This window comes from Brassica napus, unplaced genomic scaffold (assembly GCF_020379485.1).
Source record: "Brassica napus cultivar Da-Ae unplaced genomic scaffold, Da-Ae ScsIHWf_192;HRSCAF=340, whole genome shotgun sequence".
In the NCBI taxonomy this organism is placed as follows: domain Eukaryota; kingdom Viridiplantae; phylum Streptophyta; class Magnoliopsida; order Brassicales; family Brassicaceae; genus Brassica; species Brassica napus.
In genome coordinates, this window is record NW_026015347.1 from 18,335 (window position 1) to 26,314 (window position 7,980).

The following is a 7,980-nucleotide window of genomic DNA, read 5'->3' on the forward strand; positions in this document are numbered from 1 at the left end:
TGGAATCACTGCAATGAACGATGGAGAACATGTTTCAACATTCGACATGTCAGAATTTTGGAACGGACTGTAAAGATTTAATTGCCATGATTAATGAGCCTTACACTTGGCCAAGCTTTGCATTAGAACTGGAGAGGATAAAGACTCTGCAGATATGCTTTCCGGACTTCAAGATCTCACATATTCCACGAGTGCAAAATCAGATTCCGGACTCTTTAGCTAGGACCACAAAATCTTTAAATAGAAAACTTTATTTTATTAGTTGTTCTATTTTGGTTTGGTTACCCAGACCATATCTAGCTTGAGTAATATAACACTTGGTTGTCGTCGAAAGAAAAAACAAAGCAACTTTAGAAAAGGAACAAAAGTTAAGACCAAGAAAACAGTGTGTGTATATATTCGACTGAAAAAAAGAAAGTAGTATTCAAGTGAGATGTCGTTAGGTGCCGGGAATTCTTCTTATTATTTATATGCTCCACCGATCTAGTCTCACATTCAGTTTCATAGCTCGAAACCTCGTGAGACTGATAGAGTTCCAAAGAAATGGCCTCTCAGTTGCTTTTGCCAACAAACACATTCACCAATTCATCCTTAGTTAAAGTTTTCGTTACAGGTAACGTAAATGTAACATGAACTCGTTTGAAAATAACATAAAAAGAGATTTGTTTTTGTTTTTATTAATTGATGTTGAAGCTCAAGCTTCAAAGGTTCAATCTATGATGTCTTGAGATTGATTTTGACTTGATTAGGTGATGACTTTTTTTTTTTTTTGATTAGGTGATGACTTGACTCTGAAAAGAAAGCCAAACCACGCAACAAGAGTTTCATATGGATTTAGCTTAAGAGCAAACGCAGCTTTGATATCTAGTCATAGATCATCTGTTGAAGTTCCACGACAATGGTACAATCTTGTTGCTGATCTCTCTGTTAAGCCTCCTCCACAGTTGCACCCCAAAACTTTCGAACCAATCAAACCGGATGATTTAACTCATCTTTTCCCTAATGAGATAATTAAACAAGAAGAAACACTAGAGAGATTTATCGACATCCCCGAAGAAGTTCTTGAAATCTATAAGCTTTGGCGTCCAACTCCTCTCATCAGGTTCTTGTTCTTCTTTTTTCTTGTTCTTCTTATGTTTATGATATGCACTAGCTTGTAGTGGATGATTAAATTAGAGTAGTAAAAGGACTCAAAGAAATACAGAGTCCAAATCTATTAATACTAATTGTTTTTGCTTTGATAACAGAGCAAAGAGATTGGAGAAGCTTCTTCAGACACCTGCAAGGATTTACTTCAAGTATGAAGGTGGTAGCCCAGCTGGTTCACACAAACCCAACTCAGCAGTTCCACAAGCTTATTACAATGCGAAAGAAGGTGTCAAGAACGTTGTGACGGAAACAGGCGCTGGCCAGTGGGGCAGTTCTTTAGCCTTTGCTTCTAGTCTATTTGGACTTGATTGTGAAGTACGCAAAATGTTTGCTTCTTGCAGTGATTTCTTGAAAATTTAATCAAGTGTTTGTGTCTTTATCCTTTTTGCAGTGATATCAACTTCAATCAGTTTTATAAATTTCTTGTTTCTTTTATACTATAGGTATTTCAGGTGGCCCATACATACCAACAAAAGCCATATCGCAGGCTGATGATGCAAACTTGGGGTGCAAAGGTTCATCGATCACCCTCGGAACTCACTGAGGCAGGTAGAAGAATCCTTCAGGCAGATCCATCAAGCACAGGAAGTTTAGGCATTGCAATTTCAGAAGCTGTTGAAGTCGCATCAAGAAACGAAGATACAAAATACTGTTTAGGGAGTGTATTTAACCATGTGTTGTTACACCAGACGGTTATTGGAGAAGAATGCATAAAGCCAGGGCCGTCTAACAGCACGCGTAAGTGGAGCGGTCGAACAGGGCCTCGAAATATAAAGATAAAAAATTTAAGAATTTTTCAAAATATAAAGATAAATTATGGTAAGAAACTTTAAAATTTTAGATATAATGCTAAATTTAGAACTTATAATTAAAAAAAATCAAACAAAGTTATTAAATTTTAAAATTACGTTATAAAATGTACAATTAATATATTTTTTGAACAGGGCCTAAAATTAATTAGAGAGCCCTGCATAAAGCAGATGGAAGAATATGGCGAAACGCCTGATGTGATCATAGGATGTACTGGTGGAGGATCGAATTTTGCTGGTTTGAGTTTTCCTTATATCCGGGAGAAACTCAAAGGCAAAATCAACCCTATTATACGAGCGGTTGAGCCCTCGGCTTGTCCTTCATTGACCAAAGGAGTTTACGCTTATGATTTTGGTGATACAGCTGGATTGACTCCTTTGATGAAGATGCATACTTTAGGGCATGACTTCATTCCTAGTCCTATCCATTCCGGTAATAAATGAACCTTAAATCCAAGATCTCAGACATACTAAAGTTGAAGGTTTCGGTCTATGGATTATTGATTTCTTGAATTTTTTTTTCTTTTGTTCTTGATTTATTGGTGGCTCTTGCTTCTTCTTTTTTTTCTTCATGTTTTCATTTCGGCTAATTTGTCGTTTTATCTATGGTTTTTAACAGGTGGATTACGGTACCATGGGATGGCACCGTTGGTCTCACATATTTATGATCAAGGTTTCTTGGAAGCAATCTCAATTCCCCAAACTGAGTGCTTCCAAGGTCGCCTACTAACTTTACACCCGTGTAGATTTTGTACTGGACTGTAAAAATCCCAACTTTCCCATATAATTTTCTTGCAGGTGCTATTCAGTTCGCAAGAACAGAAGGGATAATACCTGCGCCAGAACCGACTCACGCCATTGCTGCAACCATAAGAGAAGCTCTCCGATGCAAAGAAACAGGTGAAGCAAAAGTGATACTAATGGCCATGTGTGGACATGGCCACTTCGACCTTGCCTCGTATGAAAAATATTTACGAGGCGAATTGGTAGATTTATCATTTAGCGAAGAGAAGATTCAAGAGTCTTTGTCCAAGGTTCCTCTTGTTGTCTAGCTCCAAGTTAAGCCCCATGTTCCGAACCAAACGTGTGTAATAAGTTAGGGCATTATCATGCCCTTTTAAATAAATTGTGCCAGAGAGAGGAGCATCAGTAATAGACACAATGTGTAACATATGAAAAGAACTTTTAATATCGTTTATAATTTGGTTTTATTTTACAAGATACTAGGTGATTTTCCTGTGCTCATGCATGGTATAAATATTTCTAAGGTAAATATATTATAATAATTTATTACTATTTACTTTTAATTTTTAATTAATGTATAATTTATATGCATCATTTATATTAATAATACTATATTACTTTAATTATACATATAATTTTATATATGTTATATTTTATCGGTTTTGTTGTTTTTCAGTCGATTTAGTTATCATTTGAGTAAATTAGATTGTATATATGAATTCAACTGTAATATTTTTTATTCTATATATTAAAATTTTGATTAATTTCTTATTTGCATTTAGGTGTTTGTTGTCTTAGATATGTAAATATATTTTATGAATATTATGTATAACTTAAGATATATTGTGTTTATAATGAAAAAAATAAAATAAACTAAAGTGTCTGATTCCAAATTACATAAATTAATATAACGAAACGATAATATTCTGAAGTCTCATGCATATATATAAATTTTACAAAAGAGCTAAATTGTAACAGTTGGTTAATATTTTATTTTCATTTTAATATGTTTTGAGTTGTCTTATGATTTATATTTATAAAATAAATTACTATTCGTATAAAATTATATATCCTTTTTGTAGTTAAATCTATGATTTTAGAAATAAGTTGGATTAGTCGAATCATTCATGTTGTGCGTATATTGAGTTACATATATTCTTTCAAATTCAAAATGAAGTATAATTTTTTTTTTGTTATAATTAAGTCAAATGTGCATGTATTTTCATAATATTTATCAAATTATATGTTGATGTTTTTTAAAAAATATTAGAAAATAAAGCGATGATCAATAGGAAGTTACATGCGTAAATAGCTGATACATTTTTGAAAGTTCATGAACACATATCAATTTTTACAATTAGAAGGAAGAACTTTCTCGCCTGTGAGCTAGTAAAAAAATGAAAGATAATAAAAAATAAGCAACTAAATATATGAAATATATTATAATATTAACTAAGCAACTAAAGATATTTACAATAAGCAGTAAAAAAATTGTGATTGTATTTAAAATAATAGTATATAAGTAAAATATAATTTATCGATATTTTTTTCTGTAATTGAAAGATATTAAAGTCAACTAAATATATAAAAATAAATAAAATATTTCAATATTACTAATTATAAAATATTTTAGACAATTAAACATATATCAGTTTATGTTACTTGATTATTTTATGTAATCATCTAAGAAAATATATAGATATATAAAGATATTTTTATTACTTTGATTTTTTTTGTATTGTTTAAATTATGTTTTAAAAGAAATAATATTTATGTTTCTAATATCAAAATTATCTGTGTAAATTGTCTTTAATGAAATCACATTATATAGAAATTTATAATTTTCATCTAAGAAAATATAGATATAAAGAAAATATTTTATTACTTCAAAATTATATTTTATGTTATTTTAAAGTATTTTTAAATGTAATATTACTATTTTGTGAACTTTCCCTTTTTTATAAAATCATATTATATACATATATATATTTTTCGTTTTTCAATTTTTTTTAACTTTATTAAAAGTTTCCTTTTTATTATATGTGTATATTTTTTGGAATTTTTTTAAAGGAAATTTAAGAAAATAATAAATAATATTATTTTAAATATAAATTAATTCATTAAGAGTATCAGTGTAATCAACCACCGTGAGAGTTAACGTGAGAGCGACACATAGAAAACTGACTTCACAAATAATATTATAGAGATTATCACCAATCAAAAAAAAAAACTGAAATGGTTGTAAAAAGATGATCATTTAGTTCGGTTAGAAGTTTGGTTTGATTCGGTAGAATTCTTGAAAAAACTTCAATTTTTAGTTCGGTTCTGCAATCGGTTACTTAGGTTATCTTCTTAAAAAAAGAATTTATACCCAAACCATACTAACAACCAAACCGAATTAACCAAATTTTGAATCGAATTAACAAAAAATAATCAAATTTATCCAACATTATACAGAAATCTAACCAATAAAAGAATTCGGAATTTTTTAAAAAAATCAAACTAACCGAATTTTATTTTGGGTTAATTCGGTAAGATTATGTTAAACCAAACTAACCAAAAACCAAACTACCCAAATTTAATAACCCAAACTAACTGAACCCGCGTGCATACTTTATAATATGACACTGCAAGACATGAAAATAAATTTACGGCTGAGTTAACAGATATAAGCTAATCGAATCACGTGATTTACAGTTATTTGAGCTATTATTCGCTTGCATCATTCACATCAGTGTAGTAGACTGATGTTTAGTGATTAATTCGAGCAAAGACAAAGATTTTATGGTTAAGAAAGAATCAGTTCCCAATAATTAATCTTCATCTCAAGAGAGTCCATGATTAAAAAGAGGCTTTGCTAAGAAATCTTTTTTCTATTTTCAATGATTAATTATGCCGATCAGTATTTTCACAAGATCTAAAGGAAAGTTGCAGGCGAGCCCATTAATCTGTTGTACTTTGCCCTTAGTATAAACATAAACTAGATTTTGATCCGCGCGGGCGCACGGATGTATTTTTTTTAAAAACATGATGCTATTTATTTTTATATCATTATTTAGGGCTGGGCAAAAAACTCGAATTCGAAGAACCGAACCGATCCCAATCCGAATAAGTATTATCAAATGCGAACCAAAATTGATTAAATATCCAAATTATTCAAAATTTTGGTATTTGATGAACTAAAATCTAATCCGATCCGAACCGAAGTATTTTGGATATCCAAAATAGATTTACATATTTATATATATTATTTATTTTTAGATTAATATATATATATAAAAACATCCAGAATATATATATGATACTTTTAAGTTCGTTTAATTATTTGAAAATATATACAAATAATCAAACGTAAATATCTAAAATAGTTAAAATATCTCAAAAATAAAAAAAAATACTTAAATAATTATTAATTCTCTATACAAATATTTAAACCAAACCAATTTATATGTTAAGTTAGGTACTCTGACATATGTTATTCAAATTTATATGTAATATATTCTATTGCTTATAATTTTTTAAAAAAATTAAAGAATATAATAATTTAACTTTTTAAAAATAATTTAAATTGGTTATCCAAATCCTAACGGAATCCTCAAAGATCTGAACCGAACACGAAATCCCAAACAGACCCGAAAACGAAAACGAACGTCCACCCCTAATCACTATTATATATCCTATATGTGTCATCATAGGTTATAAAAATATGTGTTATCATATAATTAATCGTATTTTATACGTACCATCAAATAAGTAATCTTATAATTAATAATATTTTATACGTACAATCATATAAATAATCACATATATTTTTAAATTTCAGTGTGAAATATAAAAACCATAATTTAAGCTGGTGTTTGAAATTGAGCTTTGTATTGTATTTTTCTTATATATTGAAAACATTTTTATAATGGTTATTAGAAAATATGTTAGTGAAAATCAATTTTTGAATATATGTATATTTTTGAATGAATTTTTGATATAAATCAATTTTAAATTATTATTTTGATTTGAATATGTATATCAATTAACATAAGTCTATTACTTTTTAATATAATGTAATGGACTTCCAATTTTTTTAATAGCATAAGCCCATTAATTTTTTTTTCCTAATTTACTGCTATCTATGTTTCCATACAACATTATATTTTTTTTAACTGCTATCTATGTTGCCAAACAAAAAGTTAAAGTATAGATTTAATAAGATAGATGTCATAATACAACATACATATATTGCAACTTTAAAATAAGAGTTTGGTCTATATATTCCTTAGTCCTTTATTAAATGAGAAGTATTGTAATAAATACATTCATACTATAATGAACACATGACACTCTCACAGCGATTTGAGAATGAATACGCTGACGTGTCACGTGTAGAGAGCTCTATACATAAATGTGTTCACATTTTGTATTTTACGGGTTTTTTTAATATAAAATTCATATGCATGGTTCCAATAAAACTCACACTATCTGGATTTTTCGGTTTGAATCAAAATAGATAACGAACCGAAAACCAAAAAAAAAATATATATATATATATATATTGTTTATGGATACAGCTGGGCAAAACATTCATAAATTAAATTTTGATTCGATTCATTATCCGTTTTGATTGGAATCAAAAAAAAATATGATATACTTAACTCTACGAAGCAAATCAAATACATGCAATATCCGCAAAAAAAGCAAATCAGAAATACCAATATATTTAGGAACGAATATCCAATTCGATATGTTATATGCATATAGTTAAAGAATATATATATATGTATAAGATTATATAAGTTTACAATATTTTATGTATTAAATTTATTGTATTGGGTTTAGAATTTTTAAAGTTAAATAATGTTTTATTTTTTGTAATAAAATATTATCATTTTAGATTTTTTTAGATTTTTTTCTATTGATTTTAACAAAATTTATTTATTTACGAATCAAATCGAATTGGATATCCGAGACACCGAATATCAAGGTGGCTATAGATCCAATCGATACGAATGCCTCCAAATACCTGGATATTCGATCTGCTCCCTCTCCTATTTATTGATACAATTCGGTTTTCTTTATATGAAAGAAATTTCACTAATGTCTAGGTTTTTTTTTTATTTTTAGAATTTTATCTTTCAAGTTTTATTTTGAACAAAAACGTTATTTAATATTAATTAACAGTATCTTTATATATTTATCAACTATTTTTATATACTTTTATATACATATACATGTTCATATTGACGTAAGCACCTTATAACTAAATATTCACAATAACTGAAATATC

The 7,980-nt window shown here is 28.4% G+C and overlaps 1 pseudogene; it reads left to right on the forward strand.

Moving 5' to 3' along the window:
* Window positions 1-428: 428 nt before the first annotated feature.
* Window positions 429-3,179, forward strand: LOC125599606 (annotated as a pseudogene).
* Window positions 3,180-7,980: the final 4,801 nt, after the last annotated feature.